This window comes from Esox lucius, chromosome 24, assembly GCF_011004845.1.
Source record: "Esox lucius isolate fEsoLuc1 chromosome 24, fEsoLuc1.pri, whole genome shotgun sequence".
Lineage (NCBI taxonomy): Eukaryota > Metazoa > Chordata > Actinopteri > Esociformes > Esocidae > Esox > Esox lucius.
In genome coordinates this window covers 29,666,074-29,678,194 of record NC_047592.1, presented here as the reverse complement: position 1 = coordinate 29,678,194, position 12,121 = coordinate 29,666,074, and the positions used below count along the sequence as shown (strand labels likewise).

Genomic DNA, 12,121 nt, shown 5'->3' with positions numbered 1-12,121 from the left:
TAATGCGTTATACATTACATGCATTGTGTGAGATAAGAAAGTTATTTCAATCATAGCTGACATAATACCATTCCTTCTGTTTATAACTGTTGATTCTAAAAAATAAAGGGCAAGATTAGACCACTACATTGTACAACCATAAATCTTGACTCTGTTAATGTATTTTTTGTAAAGCCAATTAGAATTTGTAACAATAATAATAATTATCATAATAATAATAATAATTTATTGCATTGGTAAGGTGCTTTTCATTATAGGGGAATAATCTCAAAGTGCACCAAAAAGAAAATAATCCTATTGAATAAATACATCTAATTCTGAAAATATCCAAAAGAAAAGAAAATACATTTGCAAATTATATACATTAAACTATAATGATAATACAGTAAAATGTAGATAATGTATTTACTTTCACAAGATTCTATTAATGTAAGGAATTGGAAAGCCGGATTGTTGGTGGAGGTGTTTGTCAGGGGGCGTGGAATTACTCCCATAGCTTTTTATTTTGTAAAATGTTTCATATAAAAAGCCTGGGTCCATGTAGACTATTTGACCTGTGTACTCCTACATTATCACGTCAATAATTGGTGCTTCGGTCAAAAACGTATCAATATATATTTAATGTTGTTAAAATTGCCTATATTCTATAGGTTGGAATATTGACATAAAGGTAAAATGAAACGGCTTAAAACCGCTACAGGGACACGAATCAATGGTAGGCTACACATATTTTCGACTTTCAAACTGAATGTTTACACATGTCAGAGAATGTCCGTTTTGATCGGCTATAATGACATTTACATATTTATTAATTCATACTTTTGTATTTTTTCCTTCAAGGTCAACGCTTGTGTTTGTGATAATGCTGTCTTTATTTGGAGAAATCAAAATGGAAGTCGTCGAAAAGGGACCGGCGTCGGGAATTGTGTTATTGGACACAAATGGAGTAATGATTACAGAATGTAGAGTAAACACTCAGAGACTTTATGTAAAGTTGGATCCGAAAGATCTATTGAAAACACATGCAGTCTGACAGTAAGATTGGTGAAAAAGCCAAATGCTGTTAGAGAAGCTCAACTGGATACTATTGAAATGCTGAGACAAGTAGCAAAATCAACAATCACACATGAGGACTTGATGACTAACCGCAGACCTAAATGTTTTTTGGGGGCATTGATGAGTGCTGTGACAGTCATCGGTTCCTTGCTGTCTATCGGGACAAGTGCTGTGAACACAATAAGCATATCTGCATTGAGAAGCCACGTAAAGTCGTTTGAGGAGGAAATGCCAATCATACGACAACAACTGAAACTGCAACAATACCATCTTGAACAGATGGGCACCACGCAAATTGGTACCGTAACTATGTTCAATTTACACTCAACATTATTGAATCGTACTTTGCATGAAATAGAAGATATGAACGATTTTTTGAGAAATGGCGTTGCTCATGTCAATATGGTCCATTCACTACTGCAAAGCTTTGGCAGAGAAGTAAACTCTGTGCTTGATCTCCTGAGTATTGGCCAAATTCTGAGTTATTTTGTGTCATTACAGATGGTATCTGACATTCTACGTCTAGGAAGCTACGGAGACATAGAGCATCACTTGAATTTGGCATTTTCTCTTGGCAGTGCAATTCCAATTTATGTGAATCCAGAAAGATTTGAACTTGGCTTCATAATAAACGTTCCAGCTATAAGCCCGCGAAACATTTAAAGACTCAAATGCTTGTTAAATGTAGGGTATTGGCAGAATGATACATATATTAAAATTGAAGCCCAGTCTTTGGTTGCATACCAAGAGCACAACCCAAATCTGCTTTTAAGCCCTGATTTGAAAATGTGCACTCTCGCAAAAAGCATTCACTGGCTCTGTCCAAGCAAACCGTTTCTTAAAGAAACCAACGACCACCAATGTGATATCAGGAACGTAATGGTAAAAAATAGGTGCCAGGCCGAAATGATACCAAAGCATAAATTCAAAGACACATTAGTTGAGAGGGTTGAGAATCGTTGGCTAAGTACAGCACTTCCAGATATGACCATTACATATCCGCAACACATTACGCATACCACTCTGCCATTACCAAACTACACCGTTTTTATCACAGTTCCGGATGACGCAGTTGTTCGTATTTGACATTGCACCACCTCAATGATGAATTAACAGTAGACATTGAACTGCCTCCCTTCTCACCAGAAAGTACACAGTTAAATGACAAGCTCAAGGATATGCTTAGAGTGGAAGGGACCAAACTAGTGAAACTGCAGCAGACTGCATTTGGCGTTTTAGAACCTCAGTTATTGGAAAGTCGACCTTCGCCTTTACAAGACGTGTTGGAGTTCACTTTATCAGATCTCATTGGTTGTGTATACACCACTATTAGCACACATTTTTTGGGGGGGCTATGCTGGCGACAGCAATAGCGGGTAAGAGTAGTGGAAGGAAGAATGATTGCCCTGTGCAATGTAATGGCGCAGAAATAAGTTAAATCAATAGGATTGCATTGTTAGTACCATTAATATCAGGTGGTTTTATAAAGAACCATTTCTACTTAAGGAAAGAAACATTCAATGAGATATTGTAGTTAACATGTATTTTAACAGTCAGGCAAGTATCATGGAAGTATGGAAGTATGCACTGGATGTTTGCGATTCACCGTACACCTATGTATGTAGCTGAATAATCAGTAAACTAGAAACTTCCTTTATATTGCATTTGTCAAAAAGATATTTGTGTTTTCTGTATTGTTTTATGATTAATTGCATGCTGAAGAACACTGAAATATATTTTCAAACATTATCTGTAAGTAATGACAGCTTACCTCATGATTTAATGTTCATTTGATGTTCTGTTGAAGTGTCAAAAAAAACATTTCGAAATGTCACTTAAGGCCATCTTTGAGTGAATGTTTATATTAAAAAAGTTATTAATGCAATTGTATTTTCAGTGTCTTCAAAAAAAATAATAGGAAATTGTCTATTGGTTTGTTGTTTAAAAAACTTGTTGAAATCTCTATATCGAATACTAGCTGCAAAAAGAGTGCAGAAATTACATTCCTTTGAGTAGTATAAGCACAAATATAATAGCTGTAAACTTTTGAACCTATTTAACATTGAACCAATAAGTAAAATTAGTAATAATTGAGGTAGTGTAGGCTTAAGGCATTCTCAATTTTATTTGTGTGTCTGTAAATTGTGCCTTAAGTTTGATGTGCATGGTTCTCTTTTTGGGAATTGTGTGTTTTCTAGTATTGTAGTGTATGCATTTTACCTTGAGAAGCTTTTCATGATTGAAAAAAAGAATGTATATTTTGATGGAAATTAACATGGATGCCTAACTATGTTTAAAAGTTGAGGGGTAAAATATTAAAATGTTTCATAATGTTTCATTTCCCTTCTCTGTCCCAACTCAACATTTTCACTAGCCACCATTTTGTTGTTCGGGCATTACGTTTTATTTGATAAAACTTGACTATGTTTCGCTACATCTTAGCCTGTCTTGTTCCCTGGTTTAGTCACTACTAGACATCAGCTTTATAAATAATCGCAGTCAATATTATTTCTCTCCGTTTAGTTATGGTATGTTCTAGTTAATATAAACTTGCATAAAAAACGAAATAGAGCTGTATTTATTACAGCCATGTCAAGTTATTTTTTCCCCATCCTTGCCTTGCCATATCGTTAATCTTCCTCCAATTCCTTCAGCTAGGCTCTGCTGCTATAGCTTATCCAAGGTCTTCACGCTCATATGTTTATAGTGTTAGTAACATAAATGTGTTAATTATATATGTTTTACTCTATATATTGCATATATTGCCTAATGTTTTTGTGATAGTACAAACCCTAATCTGATGGTCTTTTCACATCTTTGTTTGTCTGGCAATCTCTCTTTAAAAACTTTAGAAACAAATCTGTAATTTTAGGGACCTGAAAAGTCACCGGAAAATATTTTTAAAAATGTTATGCGGATTAGATGCAGTTTGAGGTTATTACGTTTTAAATGGAATATTTTGACATGCTTGGGTGTAAAAGAAAACTGCGATCCAATTGTTTTTTCGACATTGCTCATCTCTGCAATGTCTGGATCCGTGTGGTCCTGTATGCAAGGTTGCTAAATTACACTGACAGTAATCTGCCAAGGGTCCAGAAGAATTACATTTACATTTATTTGTAATCAAATATTATTATTTCAGTATTAATATAGCCTATTATTCCATGAGCATTCAAATACTTTACATATTTGAATAAGAATCACTTTTATATCGCTCTATTTCTAGCAATTCATACAATATATAGAGCTTCACACTGGAATAACTTCCAGAATATGACATGTGTGTGCTGTGGATTTTTCTTGTCTTTCAATTTTTTTAAATATACACTCACCTAAAGGATTATTAGGAACACCTGTTCAATTTCTCATTAATGCAATTATCTAATCAACCAATCACATGGCAGTTGCTTCAATGCATTTAGGGATGTGGTCCTGGTCAAGACAATCTCCTGAACTCCAGAATGGGAAAGAAAGGTGATTTAAGCAATTTTGAGCGTGACATGGTTGTTGGTGCCAGACGGGCCGGTCTGAGTATTTCACAATCTGCTCAGTTACTGGGATTTTCACGCACAACCATTTCTAGGGTTTACAAAGAATGGTGTGAAAAGGGAAAAACATCCAGTATGCGGCAATCCTGTGGACGAAAATGCCTTTTTGATGCTAGAGGTCAGACGAGAATGGGCCAACTGAATCAAGCTGATAGAAGAGAAACTTTAACAGAAATAACCACTCTTTCCAACCAAGGTATGCAGCAAAGCATTTGTGAAGCCACAACACGCACAACCTTGAGGCGGATGGGCTACAACAGAAGAAGACCCCACTCATCTCCACTACAAATTGGAAAAAGAGGCTACAATTTGCACAAGCTCACCAGAATTGGACAGTTGAAGAATGTTGCCTGGTCTGATGAGTCTCGATTTCTGTTGAGACATTCAGATGGTAGAGTCAGAATTTGTCGAAACAGAATGAGAACATGGATGCATCATGCCTTGTTACCACTGTGCAGGCTGGTGGTGGTGGTGTAATGGTGTGGGGGATGTTTTCTTGGCACACTTTAGGCCCCTTAGTGCCAATTGGGCATCGTTTAAATGCCACGGCCTACCTGAGCATTGTTTCTGACCATGTCCATCCCTTTATGACCACCATGTACCCATCCTCTGATGGCTACTTCCAGCAGGATAATGCATCATGTCACAAAGCTTGAATCATTTCAAATTGGTTTCTTGAACATGACAATGAGTTCACTGTACTGAAATGGCCCCCACAGTCACCAGATCTCAACCCAATAGAGCATCTTTGGAATGTGGTGGAACGGGAGCTTCGTGCCCTGGATGTGCATCCCACAAATCTCCATTAACTGCAAGATGCTATACTATCAATATGGGCCAACATTTCTAAAGAATGCTTTCAGAACCTTGTTGAATCAATGCCACGTAGAATTAAGGCAGTTCTGAAGGCGAAAGAGGGTCAAACACAGTATTAGTATGGTGTTCCTAATAATCCTTTAGGTGAGTGTATTTTGTTATTCATTTAAATTACCACTAAAATGGTATAGTCACTTAGTCACATGCATTTATCCTTTCATATCTCAATATTTAATCTATTGATGGGAACATGTGTAAAACCTGCAAAGTTAGTTATTTTCCTCTCCTGTCTTCAGTTTGTGTATGTGAGGGGGAGGGAGATTGCATCCTGGACTGTCCGTAGCCCTTTCCAATGTAAATTAGTCTTGGCTCCGGAATCCGAATCATCACTGAATCTCCCACTAATTCTCCTTCATCAGGGTAAGCTTGTATAATGAAGTAATGATTGTCTGCCCATTTTGCACAAAAAAATATGTGGTCCTCCGGTCACACCTGAAGATTAAACACAACATCCAGAACAGGGAGGAAAGGGCCATCATCCTGGCTTACGCACATAGCAGGATAAGCCTCAAGGACACACCGTGCCCAATGTGCCACAAGAAAGTGGTTAGAGGTTTGCGGCACCTGAAAGATGTGCACAAGTTAAGTGTAAGTAGCTACTTGTATTTCTCTTTCATTTGAAGTTATTAATGATATTGGTTTATCAGGTTAATTTGGTTTATCACGTTAATTTGAATGACATATCCATACGTCTATGTTCCCTGTTGGTTTCAGCCATCGGAACTAGAGGAACAGCTCGAAGAGATGAGAAAAAAGGCAGTTAAAAAAAAATTAAGGGACCTCAGGAACAACAACCCAGCAATTGCAATCGTCACAAACTGTGACATTGAGGGATTCCCACTACCAACCAGCCAATCTTCATATTCAGTGGAAGGATTTGAACTGGACTATGAGCATATGGCCAAGCATTTTCTAAAGAAGAACTCGTGTTCATGGACCATTTATGAGAGTTTACACCTATTTACACTTACACCCCTCCAAGAACTGCCACCTTAACGTGGTGGAGGGGTTTGAGTACCCGAGTGACCCTAGGAGCTATGTTTTCTGGGGCTATATGCCCCTGGTAGGGTCTCCCAAGGCAAACAGGTCTTAGGCGACGGGTCAGACTAAGAGCAGTTCAAAACCCCCTTAATGATGTATAAAATTTTGAGTACCATGACGTCGCCTGGTATGGCGCAGCCGGGGCCCCACCCTGGAGCCAGGCCCGGGGTTGGGGCTCGTATGCGAGCGCCTGGTGGCTGGGACTTCCTCCATGGGGCCCGGCCGGCAACGTGGGGCCGCCCTCCCGTGGGCTCACCACCCACAGGAGGGACCATAAGGGGCCGGTGCGAAGAGGATCGGGCGGCAGTCGAAGGCAGGGGCCTAGACAACCCGATCTCTGGACACACGGAAACTGGCTCTAGGGACGTGGAATGTCACCTCGCTGGCGGGGAAGGAGCCTGAGTTAGTGTGTGAGGTTGAGAGGTTCCGATTAGAGGTAGTCGGGATAACCTCTACGCACGGCTTGGGCACTGGAGAAGGCATTCGACTGTGTCCCTCACGGCATCTTGTGGAGGGTGCTTCGGGAATATGGGGTCCTGGGTCCTTTGCTAAGGGCTGTCAGGTCCCTGTACAACCGAAGCAGGAGCTTGGTCCGCATTGCCGGCAGTAAGTCAGACTTGTTCCCAGTGCATGTTGGACTCCGGCAGGGCTGCCCTTTGTCACCGGTTCTGTTCGTAATTTTTATGGACAGAATTTCTAGGCGCAGCCAGGGGCCGGAGGGTGTCAGGTTTGGGGACCACACAATTTCGTCTCTGCTCTTTGCGGATGATGTTGTCGTGTTGGCCCCTTCAAACCAGGACCTTCAGCATGCACTGGGACGGTTTGCAGCCAAGTGTGAAGCTGTGGGGATTAGAATCAGTACCTCCAAATCCGAGGCCATGGTCCTCAGTCGGAAAAGGGTGGCTTGTCCACTTCAGGTTGGTGGAGAGTGCCTGCCTCAAGTGGAGGTGTTTAAGTATCTAGGGGTCTTGTTCACGAGTGAGGGAAGGATGGAACGGGAGATTGACAGACGGATCGGTGCAGCTTTTGCAGTAATGCGGTCAATGTATCGGTCGGTCGTGGTGAAGAAAGAGCTTAGCCACAATGCGAAGCTCTCGATTTACCAGTCAATCTACATTCCTACTCTCACCTATGGTCTTGAGCTTTGGGTACAGGCGGGCAAAATGAGCTTTCTACGCAGGGTGGCTGGGCGATTGGCCTGGGAGATAGGGTGAGAAGCTCGGTCACCCGGGAGGAGCTCAGAGTAGGGCCGCTGCTCCTCCACATTGAGAGGGGTCAGCTGAGGTGGCTTGGGCATCTTTTTCGGATGCCTCCGGAACGCCTTCCTGGGGAGGAGACCCCGGGGAAGACCTAGGACACGCTGGAGGGACTATGTCTCCCGGCTGGCCTGGGAACGCCTCGGTGTCCCCCCGGAAGAGCTAGAGGAAGTGTCTGGGGAGAGGGAAGTCTGGGCATCCCTGCTTAGACTGCTGCCCCCGCGACCCGGCCCCGGATGAAGCGGAAGAAGATGGTATGGTACAATAAAAGGCAATATAGTTAACAATGTTGTCTGTGAAAAAGAATAGAAAAAAATAACATTGGAACGGACATTAAATATAAAATGTACAGACTAGATAGTTAACAATTTTGCCTTATATATTTCAATCATGGCTTTTATTTGGAGAAAAAAATCTGAGTTAGCACTGCTAGCATAATATCCTGCTCCTATAAGAACGGTAATGAAGCCTCGAATGGCCATCACTGGTCATAACGCAATCCTTCTAAAATGTTCAATCCTTTTGTACTGCTACCAAATGTATACAAAATTTACAAACAAAAGAGGCCCTTTAAAATGCTTTTTAAAATGAATCTGTCATGTTGCTTTGAATGTCAACCTGCATGTTGGCCCTGTATCTGAGATCTTATTAATAAAGTACATTTTGAGACAAATCAACATGGAATATATGAAGGGAGTGTCATACTGTATATCTGATTAGTACATTTTCAATGTTTTGCAATTTGCTCTCTTATATTTTAAGTACCAAGGGGTGTCAGGGGAACTGTAACAATTGAAAGGTGTGATATCCTTGTGAGTCTCTGTCTCTTGCCACAGTTACAGATTGTCTATCTTTGAATACCTTTGCTTCCCCTTATCACAGCAGGTCACTCTAACCCTTTATTTTGGAAAGAGACTGTAAGTGGGCACTTAATCAAAATGGGCCATATAGCACTGAAAAGGAAACTTTGCACTGATTACTGGTCTTATGTCATAAAAGGTTTACCGTCCACCTGAAACTTGCTTGACTTGCTGATTTTAATTTGTTTAAAGTCATCTTTTTTGTCAGTAACATACATCCAAAAGAATACTTCAAAAAAATACAGGCTATAGCATTTTTTAGTTATTAAGCTTGAAATAACTTTAAAATGAGAATATAACAAAGTTGAATTCTTCACATCTTAATCCATTCATAGTTTGTTTTAGTTTTGACATTATTTTCATGTAGTAGAAAGTAAAACCAACCAATGTTCACAGATCAAAGTGTAGATATTGTGTAGATATGATATATATTTTTGCGAGATGTAGGCATTAACACTAGAGCCGCCAGGACTTTTTTTTCCCAATGTCAATGCATAGCTGCAGTGTCATAGATTACTGGCATAGAATATTTTTCGATAAAGGACATCAATATGTAATCGAAAAACCAAGAGGACCTATTAGAAAAAGACAAGGTCAAAAATGAATAGCCTGTGAACTGCGCGTCTTTGCTGCTCTCTCCAGAGGGTTATGGGGCTATAGATCTGGGAATCTTCTGTAAAATAAGCAGAGAAAATTCAAAGATAGACAATATGATTTGTGTGCGATTTAATTTCTCTTTCCCTAATGTAGATTAAACTGAAGATCAATTAGCCTTGGGGGTATGGCATATTTATGAATTTACGTGATTCACTCAGTTAGGGGTGAATATCGCCGGTGGATCCAATGCTGACTGGTGCACGTAACAGTGCCACTGGAGTGATAGTGAGTAGGCAGAGCATGCAAATTAATTGAATAAAAGAGGCACTCCGACTGTTGACCGATTGGAAGCTGGGAGAATCACTTAAAGGCTAAGTTTATTTGAGATGGTTGATGAAATCTCATCAGAGCAGAAAGAAGTGGAACAGACACAAGAGGATTTAAGAAGTAAAGACGATAACCTTGGTGAAAGATGTAAGTACTAATTAAAATTAGTGTGTGTGACTGTGTAGCATTTATTAGACTTTTCTATGTAAAAAACGACGATAGCTTTAAAGTAACACATGACCATCAACGTTATCAAGTCAAAATTATTGTGTGTGTGTATTTTCTGAATATAGGAACCCTACAGACAGAAATGTGGTGTTCTGTCTCATATGCCCCAAGCCACAGGAAAGCATTTCTGCCCATCTCAAAAAGACCTGCATGAAACATGATAACGCTGAGACTATTCAACGAGAAATCATGAGGGCAAAGCAATCACAGAGGAAGTGGGCAAACCAACGAGGTCAAGGAAATTGTGAAGGACCCGTCGTGCAATTCTTTGGCTGAATATTTTCTGGAAAAGGGTTTTTTTCTTACCCATTTTCCCACGAGGCAAACTAAAAGGTACATATGTATTGTATGTTGATGGTATGTGATCAGTTTGTTTTGGAATGACAATTATGCGTTAGGTTAGAAATGTAAGTCAGAAAGTGCTAACTGGCAGTTAATTCAACTTCTTAATATGGGTATATCTTATCATCAACTGCAACATCCCTTGAGTAGATTCAGTATTATTGTGCCATTTAGTGGACATTCCTTTCACCAATTATGTTGGTTATTGTACATTTTTCCCTTTATTTACCACAGTGCCAAGGACAGCCTTGTTCTTAGTCTGGCAAAGGGGGACATGGTGGACATTTTCACAGAAACGGAAAACGGCCTTTTGGCATTACTGTGTTGCAATCATGATTTGGGCCCACCATCAAAGTCCAAGAACTGTTACTGAATTCAAGGAAAGTATTTTTTGTTGTTTAATTAAATCCAATGCTAATTTGATTATATTTAAACTGATGTGATATGACCTCTGATATAATTTTTTAATTCGGCTAACTTCCATTTTATCATCAGGGTACACTATTTCTAAGGCACAGGAGGGGCAGGAGAGGTACCCAGAAAATATGATCAAATGGAGTGTGTGGTAAACAGGTGTAGGGTTAAACCTAACCCAGATTTTGATTTAATCTTACAGTACATCTCAGTCATCGATTGTACCAAGATATTGGGACGCATTTAAGGACATTTTCCCTGTAACCCTGGAAGGAAGTCCACCTACTGAACAACAGGTTACAAAAACAGGATTTGACCCGTACCGCAGCCATTACTTCTACTGGAGGTGGATTCAGTATAAGCAGCGTATACAGTATATACTTGGTAAGTGCTTTTCAGCTATTGTATATGCATGACAGGTTCATGTGATTTTGTGTCATGTTTATGCTATGGAATTAACTTTTCCTTAATAGACCACTCCATGGAAAGGTCAGGTGCCAAACCCCAGGAAACTAGAGTACAACATGTCATAAAAGGCCAGACCTCATGGACAACTAACATACCGTCTGTGGCTCATGTTCTGGAGGCTTGGGTTACCCCAGTCCAATTGGACCATCCACGAAAACATATAGAAAATTATGTTTCCATTATCCATTCCATCACTGAGCAGAAATGGAAAGGGCTGGCTCTCAAACACTTTGAGGGCAAAGGTAAGTAAATATTTTCATGACAGTTCTTTGAACAGTTGTAGTGTGACTGGAGACGGTGAATCTCCTCCTCTACAGGGCAATATATGGTTTCTCCCATGTCTTGATGAAAGTGCCAGTGTACTGCACACTTTTTACCTTTTGTTGAGATAAATAAATATGAAAATACTTTACTCTGTACACAGGTGTCATTGCTACCATGCCCTTCTCCCGGAACCAAATTGTTTGCGACTACCATGGTGAAGTAATCTCCAGGCTTGAAGGGGAGAAGAGGATGGAGAGCCTCACAGATATGTCCTACATGTTCTTCTTCAAAGGCAAGGGAAGTGAGCCCCTGTGCATTGATGCACAGAAATTCCCATGTGACGGTCACCCAGATAGACACATTTGGAAGGAGATTGAACCATTCCCGTAAAAAATGCAACATGCAGCCACAGATTCACCATGAACCTTCCAGGTGGACCCAGGGAATCCTTACTCTTCCTAGCCCTACAAGATATTCAGGTGAATGAAGAGCTCTTATGGGATTATGGTGTTACAAGGAAATCATTTGGTGGGGAAGGAAGAAATCTTTTATGGCTAAATGAGTGACATTGTCATCTCAGCGGTGTGAACATAGAGCTTTCGGCATATTAATGCAGTATATATCAAAAAAATGATGTTTAATGTGTACAAGTTTACATTTTGTTCTTTGTGACTCTGTACAAATGTGTGCACACGGTTGCTTGAAACTGCCTACTACATAGAGAAGTATACAATTCCTTTGTGTGGTTATATGCCCCTCCCCTTGTACCAGGGGCGTTTCCAGCATTGAAGGACATCCGGGGCTTAGCCCAGAGCATTTTATGCAAATACAGGGATCACTTGAA

The 12,121-nt window shown here is 40.1% G+C and overlaps 1 long non-coding RNA gene across 1 annotated transcript; it reads left to right on the top strand.

Moving 5' to 3' along the window:
- The first annotated feature begins 10,845 nt into the window (after positions 1-10,845).
- LOC114832480 lies at positions 10,846-11,739 on the top strand. Its single transcript, XR_003778328.2, has 3 exons — positions 10,846-10,929; positions 11,019-11,255; positions 11,438-11,739. It is a non-coding gene; the product is annotated as an uncharacterized LOC114832480 (long non-coding RNA).
- The last annotated feature ends 382 nt before the right edge of the window (positions 11,740-12,121 follow it).